The following is a 13,662-nucleotide window of genomic DNA, read 5'->3' on the forward strand; positions in this document are numbered from 1 at the left end:
AGTGTCATAGTTTAACAGATGTTATGTTTGTGAGACTGTCCAACTGCTTCCTTTCCCTTGAGATACACTCTTTAGCTCTCCTTCCACGCAACTGGAAAATACTGACTGTATCTGTATTAGGTGCTGATCAGATTATTCATTGGGTGTGTCTCCAGCTTTTTGTGGTTGACACGTTACCATATGAATTCCCATTCAATCACGTCACTCATTGTAGCTTTGCATACATCTAAATCTATGGGTGGCACCTTTCCCATTGGGTGACAGCTAATTGCATTGATTGACACCTTGTTCCTATGAGAATCTGACACTTCATATTGATAATTCTGTTTCATGTCATTCTGTTATTGTACGGTATATGATCTTTCAGTGTACAGTGCTGCCTAATAGGATATTGTTTTATATACAAAGTAACACTTTTTTGGAGACACCATGCATTTGTGGCAAATTTTGATTGATGTGAACACTGACAATAGCCACCTCTCTTCCATATCAGTAAAGGTCTGTAGGTTATTGTATATTGTTCATCCACCCAGGTTACATATTTTCTGTTCCTCACATTGCAACTGATTGTGTTGTAGGAGAATAGGATTCCACAGGCAGATGAGCATATTACAGCCCAGAGACAGGAATCTGCTGTGTCCGACAGTCACCTCCGGTAAACCTAGCTGATTAAGGTTACTTGGTGTAAAGCATTTACCTCCAATTCATGTCCATACCAGCTGCCCTAGATGAGGAGTTAATGGTCCTTACAGAAACCCTTTATGGTTATTTGACCACAAGGTGCTCTCTGTTCTGTTCCTGCGAGCAGCATCAATCAGTTTAATGCGGAAATCTGTGCCGTTAGCTGCAGAATTTAAATGAAAATGTTTGCATGAGGGATGAGCTCAAATCTTGTGAGCAGGTGTAATGTTCTGGAGTCAGGACAAACTCATACATGGAAGCATTTCCCTGCTCCAGATGGAAGCACATTGCTCCTACGTATAGGTCACACACAGATGAAGGCAATATGGAAGCAAATTCTGGCAATGTACTGGAGCAAATGGCAATAAACAATTTGTTACCAAATGCTGGAATAGACATGAATGGATACATTTGTTATATCAAACAAATCGTACCAATTTTTTTGAATGAGCACTGTTTGTTTTTTTCAGCATGGGGGAGCCAATGGTTGATTGTCATACATTACCATTGATACGCACGTATGTAAAATGTCATGATCTTCGCTTGTAAACTGTGGGTTTGTATAGGACAGAAAGACAAATTTTTGCTTTTATATATATTAGACTAGTCTTAAGGCTTGTCCCTGTCGCTGCTCGGGGAGGTTCGGGTCGCTAGGGAAGGATTTGAGCCGCTCTGGGAAGTTCTGTCTGCCCGAACAGACGAGCGCTCCCGAGGTGCCTCCCCCAAGCGGCCACAAACAGCCAAAGCCGGCAGCAGCAGCCACAGGGAGCAGTTCCTGCTGCAGAAGGCAGTAGCTGCCCCTTCTGTGGTGAGTGGTGCCCTGGTGGGATTGTCCGGTCCCAGGAAAACTCACCACTCAAGGGGTTAAGGGTCCACTTAAGGGAGTCTGTTTATTGTGTTGTATTCAGTGCCATCGAGAGGGGGGAGGGAGCAGGTACTTTTTACTTGGGTCTGATGGAGGGGTCTGAATCCTTCTCCTCCTTCGCTGCAGAGACCAGGCAGTGGGAGTAGAGAGCAGAGTCTGCCACAGCAGCACAGCCTCTCTCCCCCGCTCGGCACATGCTGCTCAGTGCCGTGTGTGGAGCGGAGGAGAGAAGCAGGAGCAGTCTGTGCACCGGCACATAGCTCACACCCCCTGCAAATTCAATTTTTTAAAGTGGTGTGGCCACGGACCCTCCATTGGCCATGCCCCTTTTTTACAGGGGAGCGGCGGCACTTTCAGCATCCCTGTTTGTATTCGGAAAGTCTTAAGCTTTCCATGGACATATCACAGTGCATGAAAAAACAGAAATAGCATGAACCCTTATGACAGCACCCTTAAGATTGTCCCTTAAGATGATACGGTAGTGTGCAAAGTTTGAAGACGATTAGTTAAAGCAGGGCTCGACAAAACCCGGGGGCCAGGTCGCCATGGCGACCAGATTCTGCTTCCTGGCGACAAGATTTGCCAGGAAGCAGAACCCCCGGGCAGAGTGGTGGCTTTACAGCAGCGAGCCCAACTGTGGGTTATACTGTTAGATATACGGTAAAAGCCACCACAGCAGCAGCCGGCAGTGCAGGGCACAACTCTCCCGGTTGCAGGGAGAGGAACATGGAGAGGCTGGGAGCTGGTAGCAGCCTCTGCGTTAGCAGCGGGTCCCCGTGGCTTGCTGTCCTTTCAGCACATACAGCAGCCTGGGGTGCCCGTTTCAGATGGCGCCGCGGTGGGTTATTATGTTCATTATAGCAGGCAGCCCGGCAGAGCGGTGCACAACTCTCCCGGCTGACGCTGCATCAGAGCAGGTCCGCTGCGCGACTATTTCATAAGTCAAGTCGGCTCACAAGCTAATCGGGAGCAACCAATGCTGCTCCGTGCTTGAGTTTTGAAATAGGTGCACTGCGGACCTGCTCTGATGCAGGCCTGTGCTGCTGGTGCCGGTGATTGACAGCTGAAGACCCGGCGCAGGATATGTCAGCCCACAGCCCTGTGATGCCGGGAGAGGGAGGTCTGCGCTGCCGGTGCTGGGGATCAAGAGCTGAAGATCCGGCGCCGCAGTTGGTGTTGTGATGCCGGGAGAGTGAGGCCTCTGCTGCCTGCTCCGGAGAATTGTGCTGATGGAGGTACATCCTCTATCAACCTTCTTGTGCTCTGCCCCCATCCCTCTCTCACCCCTGCCACTCTCATCCTCTAAATATCCTCTACCCCTCCACCTCATGTCATTTACCCCCCTCCTGACACCCTGCCAGTCTTCTATTTTCTGTCCCTGAAACCATCTCTCACTCCCTGTCCCTCCCCCATTCTCTCCCCGACACCCTATCTCTGTACCTGTGTCTACTTCTTTCCACCCTGGCAACCTCTCGTTCCCTCTCTCACTCCCTGTCTCTCTCTGGAACCCTCTTACATGACATGCCCTGTTTCTTCCTGGGAACCTCTCTCAGTGCATGTCTCTTTCTGTCTCTCCCTGGCCCCCTCTCTCACTCCCTGTATCTTCCTGTCTCTCCCTGACAACCTCTCTCACTCCTTGTCTCTCCCTGGGAACCTGTCTCTCCCTCTTTCTCTGTCTGACACTCACTCTTCCTCTTCTCTCTCTCCCTCCATATTTCGCTCTCACTCCTGTTAATACCACTTCTCTATCTAATTACACCACCTTTATCTCTCTGTCATCCTCTTTCTCTCATTCCCACTTTTCACATGAAGCCACTTCTCTTTTTCCGACCATTCCTCTCTCTCTTTATCCGACATCCTCTTTGGGGTCAATTCAATTCAGCGTACAGTGAATATCGCCATGAGAGAGCTCCCTCAAGTCACTGGAATGATAAGTCCTAACTAGTGCATTTCTGCTTGCACCCCAGAGCTAACTCAGCAATGCTGTTTTGTGCCCTAGTACGGTGTACGCAGCAATGCGTCAGGGCGCATTAGTCAAAGAATGGCAGTACTTGCATCTAAACACCTGTGAGAACCTGCATTCTCCGATATAACAGCGTGCTGATTTGAATAGCCATGGGAGTGCCATCCCGGCACTATTCATAGTGTGCTGAATTAACTTGACCCCTTTGTCTCTCACTCCTTCTTCTGACCCCCAAGAGAGATTGTAGTGGCAGTAGTGAGGGGGGCCCCATTCAAAATGTTGCTATGGGGCCCACAATGTACTAGTTACGCCCCTGCCCGAGGCTACTGTAAGTGCTGATAGTATAACCAGCCACGGGGACCCGCTGCTCACGCAGAGGCACCAGAGACATGAGGCACCAGAGACATGAGGCACCAGAGACATGAGGCACCAGACACCTGAGGCACCAGACACCAGAGGCACCAGACACCAGAGGCAAACCCCCTTATTTTTTTTCTCTGTCTGCCCCTGCCTGGCATTAAGCCAGAAACCCATAGCAATGAGCATGTAAGTAAGCAGCACTGTGGCATAATATGCCATTGGCATTACGTTGTGTGGTATTATATGTAATGGACATTACGGTGTTTGGTTCACCGTGTAATGGGCATTGCGGTGTGTGTTGTATATGTAATGGCCATTATTGTGTGTGGTATAGTATGCAAAAGGTTTTTCGGAGTGTGGCATAATGTGTAATGGGCATTGTGGTATGTGTAATGGGTATGTGACATATGTAATAGGTATTATGGTGTTACTTTTTGGCGCACACTGTCACTATTTTTTTTTCTGGCTCCTACATTTTCATCCTGGCTCCTAGATTTTTTAGAAATTTGTCAAGCCCTGAGTTAAAGCATTTGAGAGTTATCGTGGAACATACACACACACACACACACACACACACACACATCATTCAATTATACTTATGTAGATAGTTCCTACATACTACAGTTTTACAAGGACAGTCCCATGTTTTTTTTCAAACCTGCAACACTTTTTTCTAGGACAATCCGGAATAACTGTGTTCTGTAATACTACCAGCAATCACTGTTGTCACGTTATAGTCCCTGTTTATAGGTTTCCAGAAATGTTATACACTATTGTAGTAGGGTTCCTTTATAACTCTTTTCCCCTTGGAAGAGACTTGAAGCTGTGCTAAAACATAAATAGAAATGCCACGCAGCTCTGAGTGTCTCTTTCATTAAATGTTTGCTGGCAATGAGCTAGAACATATGCAGCTTTACTGCACACTCTCAGGACAGGCATTACAGTCATTTCTCTTTATAGCTAAATGAGGATAGTGAATTCATTTCTGCTGATTTTGACTGCAGTTTGGTTATTGTCAATCTGGTCAGCAGATCACTGGTACAGTCACATATACCATATGTGACCAGTGGCTGAAAGAGGAATGACATATCTTGTGTGACCGTGTTATCTGCATACATAGTAGACAGTGATTTAGATAAAAAATGAATAAATAGTTGACAGAAGCTGCTATTGGCATTGTGTTGAAAACAGCCCTTAAAATTATTGTTGATATATAAACTTTATTGATGTACCAAACCCTTTTAGGCCATTGCAGTGCAGGTTTTAAGGCTATCCTTGCTTGAGTCTAGATGGGATGCAGTGTAAATTCCGGCGGTCAGGATCCCGGCGTTCAAAATCCCGATGCCGGAATCCCGATCGCCAAAATCCCGACACTTTCTCCCTCCGGGGGTGTCCATGACACCTCCGGAGGGAGAATAAACTAGTGTGCCGAGCGCAGCGAGGCACCGGGCCCGCTGCGTGGCGAGCGCAGCGTGCCTTCAAGGGGGGGGCGATCCACGTCCCCCCCTTGTCGGGATTTCGGCGGTCGGGATTCCGCCGTCGGGATTTTGAACGCCGGGATCCCGACCGCCGGGATTTAATACTGATTCCGTCTAGATGCTCAAATAAAAATGACGGAGGTATTGTTTGTGTCCTATGCTCAAGGATAGCCTTAAAACCTGAACTGTAATGGCAGTTTGGGAAACAGTTTTATTTATCAAGTGTGAGCTATGCAGAACTATAGCAATGTATGCCTAGTGTAAGGTGAAGAATTATACTTTTTTGACACAATTCGATTAGAATGTGGATAATCTTTTTTGGAGCCCTCACATGAAAATGTCATAGACGAAGAAGCATTAAAAAATGATTTTAATAACAAAAAAAAAATTGTTTTTGCTTAAAATTCTAATTTTTACGAAGAAGGTTACACACTATGGACTTGTCCATAGTGTGTAGTAGGGGGTGTGGGTTGCTAGGTCTACAACAACTAGGTTGACAAGCATTGGGTCGACACCACTAGGTCGACAGGCAGCATGGTTGACATGGGTCTAGGTCGAAATGGGTCTAGGTCGACATGAATCAAGGTCGACATGTGTCTAGGTCGACATGGGTCGATGGGACATTAGGTCGACACAAGCATTATGTCGACAGTCAAAAGTTCGACATGGGGTTTTCCACTGCTTTTTGACCCAAATGTTGACACAGTCGACATTGACACAGTTTGGAGTGCACCGCATCCCCTCGCATCGCTCGCTTCACTCGCGATGCTTCGGGCACGGTGCCTCACTACGCTCGGCACACTATTTTATTCTCCCACCATGCCCTAGTGCAGTGTTTTTCAACCATTGTGCCGTGGCACACTAGTGTGCCTTGAGCTGTTCTCAAGTGTGCCCCCAGATCTAGAGCTGCCCAAACCAGTTTACAGCCAACACCAGGTCAACTGTTATTTACTGGTCTCTTCTTTTCATGTAAAGGGGAAATGTATTTTATGTTTGTTTCCTGTGGGGACCAGTGTGATTGTTTTTATATGGAGGCCAATAGGCTTGATTTTTTTTCCTGTGGGGGCGAATGTTTTATGCCCTAGCAATTTTTAAATCTTATTTAGTGTGCCGCAAGGCAAAAAAGGTTGAAAATCACTGCCCTAGTGGATAGTAGGGCATGAAATACCAGCCTGTCGGCTCATGTCGGCTCAAAAAACTGTGAAAAACCTCATATTTACTGTTTGACTGTCGACCTAGCCCTTGTCGACCTTATGCGTGTGTCAACAGAATGACCTGTCGACCTAAACCCATGTCGACCTAAACACATCATTAATTGTACATTGCTGAATTAATCATATTTTTGTATCCTATAGTCCTCCTGAGGAGGTGCTGTGACGTACCATCCATCCACTGATTTTCTATACCAGGGTCATAAATAGGAGTGTGTAAGCAGTGCCAGTTATTCTGAGACAATGTGATGTCACAGGATTCGGGATTGGACAGGGCTCACTGCTTCTTTTTTAAGGCACTGGTCTCTACAATTTACCTGTGTATTGACCTATACATTTACCTGTATATAACAAACCTGTAAATTGTTTGTTATTGTAATGCATTTGCCTTACTGAAGCTTTGTGCTGACTCCCTCAGGGTAAATGAATCTGGATGAGTGTGATTGTCCATGAAAAACTGGGACAGTCTTGGGCTGAAGAGATTGTTTTACAACGGTCCATTGATTTTTGTAAAGAGTGAAAATCCCTCTTGTTAAATCTCCTGACAGTCGGAGACTCTGCTTAATGATTTGTGAATGTTGATTCTGACCGTTTTTGTTGTAAAGTTTTAGGACACATAATAAGAGACACATTAGTGTTAACACTTTTATTCCCAATATAGGAAACATCTCTTTCCCAAAGGCCCCAGTTATTCTACTTCTGGGAGTAAAAAAGAGTCACTTCCGAAGTATAGAAGCACATTCAGTACTTGTAAGTAGACTTTTAGTTTTGCTGTTACTCAGATTTCTCAGGACTGTTCCATAATTTGTGGAAATTGTCTTTGTAAGCTCTCATTAGGAATAAAGAGCACCGGTTTCTACACAATTCTCTTGGGAGCAGGCTGCTTTCTATACAATTTATATGCAGTCAGCTTATCCTTGTTGCAAAAAGAATGGCTTCTTCTCATTGGGGTGTCCTGCTGGTACATCAACCTTTCATGAATAAATCAACCTTTTATTGACTTTTTTTATAGCTTTTTATTTGGATTGCCATTAATAATGTACAGATGAATCAGATTAATAGACTAGAATGCTTATATTTTATTTAACTGTGATGTTCCTTAAATATAGATAACATTTATATATATATTGTTAGATTAGAAAGTGGGTCAATAAAATTAAAAGTAGGGAGGGGAAGTCTTTGTCTGCTCGACATGATTTTCATAGCAACAATATTCACAATAAGGTTTGTTCTGACCTTTTATACCCCTTTCACACTCGCAGAGCCGGTTCATACCCGGTAATGTGTTTTCCCGGATGCATCCCGGGACTCTACCCGGGAATGTAGCCTTTCACACTGCACTCAGACCTGGGATCGACCCGGGACAGCCCCATTCACACTGATTCCGGGAAATCCCTGCAAATACATATGCATGTCATAAGAAATGAACTCCAGGGCTCTGAAAGATGACATCGCCTTTTGTGAGCCCAATAAAGCTCCAATCAGCAGCTCTTTTAAAGTCCTGTGTACCCAATCCCGGGTACGGGACCATTCACACTGACCACATCCCGGGTCAATTCTGAAATCTACCCAGGTCAGGACCTGGGTAGAAATCCCGGGATGTTCGTACCAGGATATTCTTTCAAGACCCTTTCACACTGAGCTAAATTCCGTGTTGATGCGCATTCATGTGCAAAAACCTGGGATATTTTTGCAAGTGTGAAAGGGGTATAACATTCAGTTACCCCTTTGGGTACATACACACTTGCATTGCATTGGTTTAAAATGCATTTCTAATACATGAATCAATATAAACGGATGAATCATTGTACAACATACCGTATATACTCGAGTATAAGTTGATCCGAATATAAGCCGAGGCACCTAATTTTACAACAAAAAGCTGGGAAAACGTATTGACTCAAGTGGGACCCTCACTCGAGTATAAGCCGAGGGGGGCCTTTTCAGCATAAAAAATGGTCTGAAAAAGTAGGCTTATACTCGAGTATATATGGTAAATCATATTTGTATTTTATGTGCATTTAACATGGGTATACGCTGCACTTTTTACCTTTTATCATTTTTGTGTTAGACATTACTGCTTTATAGCAGATGCAGTGAATAATCATTTACATAAATTCTGTATTTCTAGAATGCATTTACTGTGCGCAACTTGACAACTTCCTGTTTAAGAATACAGATTGTAACATCACAAACACTTTTAAATTTAGATTAAATATATTATACATCTGATTCTGTTTCTGTGAACTTTTAATATTGAATAAAATAAAACCCAGACTAGGGGGATATTAAATCCCGGGTCACGCCAGTAGGGGCGTCCCAGCTATCGTGACCCTGTCCCGTTCTTGGCCCGCTCGACAGCAAATCGGCAGATGTTATTTAATGTTCCGCCAGCCGAGGGCTAAAAAGGGGTGGCGGCTGTGAGAAAATGCTGTGGATCGTCGAGATCTGGCTGTGAGCTCGACAATCCATGACCGTTCTCGGCAAAACTGCTAGGTAGGACTTGGTGTGTGGACCCCGTTGCCACGATTCCACGGTTCTGCTGGCCTCCTGCGGGCTAAGACTTCACCAATAACAGCCACGTTTGTGGGGCTGAATTAGGTCCAGCCCCAGACCGGTGCCGCCTGGTCTTGAGTAGGACAAGGTGGCCCGCAGGAAGTGTAACACACGGCAAGGTGGGGTAAGATGGCGTACACACCCAGCCTACCAATGTGTGGGAAAAATAACCCCACGGGTGCAACAATGCACTAACGTGGTAACTAGGTGAATTCCTCTAAGTATAAAATGGGTGCAACAATGCACAGATGGAAAGAGAATGATAATAACCCTCTATACCTGCACTAGGAGATCGGAACCCCCTGGGCAGGCAAGGCCTGACCCTCCTGTGCAGGTAACTGCAACAATGCAGAGATGGTAGCAAAAAGATAATGCAAAAATAAGGATGCAGGGAACCCCTGACTTATCTGAAATGAAGACTGACAGCAGGCTCTGGCAAGGACACTGCAGGCTGGACAAAGCAGGTACTGAGGACTGAGGCAACCAGGGACCAGGAACACGCTGACTGAGGCACGAACAAAGCTGGCAAACAGGACGCTGGATACAAGGTGCTGGGACTGGAAACACTCTGGAGCAGGAACATTGACAAATAGAACTGCACTAAGAACTAAACAGAACTATAACCGTCAGGGTCTGCATGCTGAGAACCTAACTAAATAACCTTGCATGCAGCCCCACCCAAGAAGGTATGCAAGAAACCCAGGGAGCTGGATCCACAAAACCCGGAGCACAGATCCAGAGAAAACACACAAGCTACAAACAGAATATATAAACTGCACATTTACACCGATCGTAACAAAAACGAGCCCAACTGCTTTTAAAGTCGTGCTCGTTTTGCCAAGATGCCTCTTCAATGCTGTCGGGAAAGACACCCGCCGCTATTTCCCCCGTCGGAAATAGTGGCAGGGGATTGGATACCCCCATTGATCCTTTTCCTTCATACATGAACTTTAAAAACTTTAAAAAGTAGATTTTTTTTTTTTACAAATCTCTGTTCAATGTAGTGAGCTATTACTTCCCTACTTTCATGTTTCCTGGGCCACTTATAGATATGCCTAGAATATGATTACGAGCCTAAGGTAAATTATGCCCCGGACAGTTACATCATCATAATATCACACCTTAATATAATTACTGTAAAGCAACTGAATCCCCTTTTAGACTCAGAAGTTGTGAGATCATTCTGAGTAGCTGACCAAGAGAAAATTTTCTACTTGGAAAAGTGGAGTGACTTTAAATAAAAAAAACATATTGCATTGAATTCATATATTTATTTTAAACCAACCGCTTCGGGGTCTACTTGATAATAGTGCCGGTACCAGAGCTATTGAATCGTGAACATTGCACCTGGCACTTAGTTGGGAGATGCCAGTTTCTGCGTCTTAAATCAGGTATTTAATTGCTGTAACTGGGATTCTCTGACCTGCCACAATGCTGTTTGCACCACAACTAAGGCAGAAAACAGCACAGCTTCACTAGCTTAGTCGGATTTCTACTCATACCTCAGATGAGGCGTGAGGAGAAGTCCTCTGGATGGACTTAGCAGTGCAGTCAATTGAATAGCCCCAAGACCTCTTCCCTAGTGCTGTTAATAATAAGCAGAATTTAATTATCTCCTTTAAAATAATCATGAAATATCAAAAATGGTAGTATATGTAGTTAACAATGTGCTAATGCTTAATTATACCAGTAAGAAAGGGCGAAATGCTCTTTCAGTGTCAACATTTATTTTGTCCTTTAGTTTAGTAATTACATTTGGTCAACAACTGCATTTCTCAGTACATGTCCAATTTCCTTTCTTGGCAGATGCCCTTGAAAGTCCTGGGTGGTAACAGAAGCCTGGACTTTGATATGATAGTTTAGAACTCCATTCTTTATTTAAACATTTTAGCATTTTAGTCTTGTGCATAGAATGCTTAGATTAACCATTGTCCTAAATGTATGATGAGAATAGGGGAAATTAGTACTTTATTTCCGTTGTTAGAACCTTACCAAACAAATGCATGTAGAAACTATAAAGTGTTGCATTATAAGCAGGAGTTAAAGTGAGGCGGAATGGGGTGGAACTGAGTTCCACCACCTCTAATGGTGAGGTGGAACATTTTAACCTCCACTTTGGCCCTACACAGTAATTCTTACAGGAAAGCATTCTAGTTTGCAGGGGGATGCCAAAAACCCTAACACTGACCCTGTCTCTGCCTAATGGGGGGGGGGGGGGGGGGGGGGGGGGTGTAATTAGGTGGCATAAAAAAAATGAGTGCCCCAACCTCTGCATGACCACTTTATGCCCTGATTATAAAGCTGGGTACACATCTATACAATCCCTGTTTTCTTGCGACCGTTCGTTTGACCGACCGTAGACGCGTTGGTCTGTCCACAAACAACAGCCGATACGCGTGTACACACCTGTACAATTTTACTTGCGACGTCCAATGTACTCCCGTTCAAACAGTCGCAAGAAAACAATTGTACCACCGTACACACTCTCTCAATTTGGGCTTTTGACACGATAGATATAAACAAAAATTATCATAATGGGCTGGGTTAAGGGCATACTAAAACAAAGCGATGTGAGGACAGAACCTAAACAAAAGGGTGATTTCCTTTTTTACATCAGTGCTGGCTGTGCATAGAACACATACATTCGTTCATTCGTTTCGTTTGTTTTCTAATACTTTCATCATGAGTTTGAGGAAAAGAAAGGTTCGTGCTTGTATTCTTGCTGCTATGGCCACAACATTGCAGTCTATAAAAAAAAAAAAGAGGAGCAAGAATCGCAGCTGCTGGACCAGAAACTGGCTTCTGCGTTGAGACACCTTCTTCCATATACCCGAATATATGCCAGAATATGCCCATTCTGCTGTTTATGTCCACGTATTCCACCAGAATGAAGATTCTTTTGTGTCGCAAGCATAGAAAACCTGTCGCACGCATGCAGAGAAAACTGTTTGATTGGTTAATAGCGCTCGAATGTCCTGCCCATGCACGTGTTCAGTGGCACAAACAACGTGCCTACAAGGAGCCATGTACTGCTCTCTGATCACAAAACTGGCTTTTGCCGCTGTATTTGAAAACCACTATAAAGACGGGGTACGGGTCAGCCGGCAGGGTGACTATGGACAGATACGGCAAACTGACTGTAGTCGCGTACCCCATCTTTATAGCAGTTTGCCGTATCTGTCCAGGGTGACTGTGCCGTCTGACTGTGGACGCTTTCCCCGGTCTTTATAGCAGCCGGCAGGGTGACTAGGGACAGATACGGCGACCTGCTACAAAGATGGGTGCATGTATATTATTATTATTTCTTTAATTATACATGGGGAGAGGTGAACACTTCTTGTGCTGTAGGAGACATCATGCAGCTATGGAATGACCGTTTTTGGCCGTTTATCGCTCGTACGGGACAGCGTACACACCTATACAATTGAACGGCCGTCCGACCCAGAACGGAAGATCGGCCTGACGATTGTATGTATGTGTACCCAGCTTAAGTATAAGACAAGAACTATTATCTGTACTGTATAGGTTGGGGGAGCTCAAGGCCTTTTTTACAGTAAACAATTGTAAATGTCTTCTCTCTTGTCTGTCTTTTTTATTTTCAGTAACTGTGTCCCACAAAATTATATCTGGTCAGTACAAATCCAGGCTTCTGCTCTTTCTAAACTGCGCTTGGAAAGGAATGTCCTCAATATGGCCACCTCCTCCCACAGATGATGCAACTTGTGATGTAACATGTTCACTGTACTTTTTGTAGATAGGAAATTAGTGTGGTATTTTATTTGTGTATATTTACAGATTATTCCTAATATTTTGGTTTACTCTTTCTTTCTTTCTTTCTTTCTTTCTTTCTTTCTTTCTTTCTTTCTTTCTTTCTTTCTTTCTTTCTTTCTTTCTTTCTTTCTTTCTTTTTTCACCATTGAGGGAATTAACCTCTTTTATTCAAACTCCCAATTCCTTAAAGGCTCATTAGGTGATTTCATTCTATTCACCTAACATAACGGTTAATCCTGGCAAGTGAGATTCAGGAACGTGTAAAAGTAAAATATATTGTGTAGCTTGCAAGCTTGCATATTTCTCTTCTCGCAGCTACGAGGAGGCATTTTTATGTGCGTGTTTTGGCCCCCGGGACTAGTGAAAAACTTTGGGATTCTGTAGTTCTGGCATCAAATTGCAGAGTGTTTGCCAGGGTCCATTAATCAGCCGGCAGAGGTTATGTGAAGGGTGCGTTCTGTGTACAGATGTGGTTATATAAAGAGAAGCATGGAGACTTGTGTACAATTTATTGAAAAGACACTTAATTTCCAGCTCTGAGTGCTGCTGGAGTTTGGAAAACAGAATATCCATTTATCTGCAGCCATCTTATTTATCACCTATTACGGCAGTCTTTCAAACATATATATATGTTTCAGCAAGACACAGAAAATCGAAACAAAATATACAGCATTTTTTCCCCATTATTTATTTTCATTGCAACTCTTGTTAGAATCATAAAACAGGATTTAAATGTCATGGAAATCCACACTACAATTTGGATTGAAGGAAACATTG

The 13,662-nt window shown here is 44.2% G+C and overlaps 1 protein-coding gene across 4 annotated transcripts in view; it reads left to right on the forward strand.

The window, feature by feature from the left end:
* Positions 1-13,662, forward strand: part of SEMA5B (semaphorin 5B) — a 422,878-nt gene that overhangs the window by 37,555 nt on the left and 371,661 nt on the right. Inside the window, exon 1 of one of the 4 annotated variants that reach the window (XM_083153605.1) lies at positions 7,288-7,308. The exons of the other annotated variants lie outside the window; for them this stretch is intronic. The gene's annotated coding sequence lies outside the window, so the exon portion shown is untranslated. Of the gene's footprint in view, positions 1-7,287; positions 7,309-13,662 lie in introns of those variants that run through there. 4 annotated transcript variants of the gene reach the window in all.

This window comes from Crinia signifera, chromosome 7, assembly GCF_055691185.1.
Source record: "Crinia signifera chromosome 7, ASM5569118v1, whole genome shotgun sequence".
Classification (NCBI taxonomy): domain Eukaryota; kingdom Metazoa; phylum Chordata; class Amphibia; order Anura; family Myobatrachidae; genus Crinia; species Crinia signifera.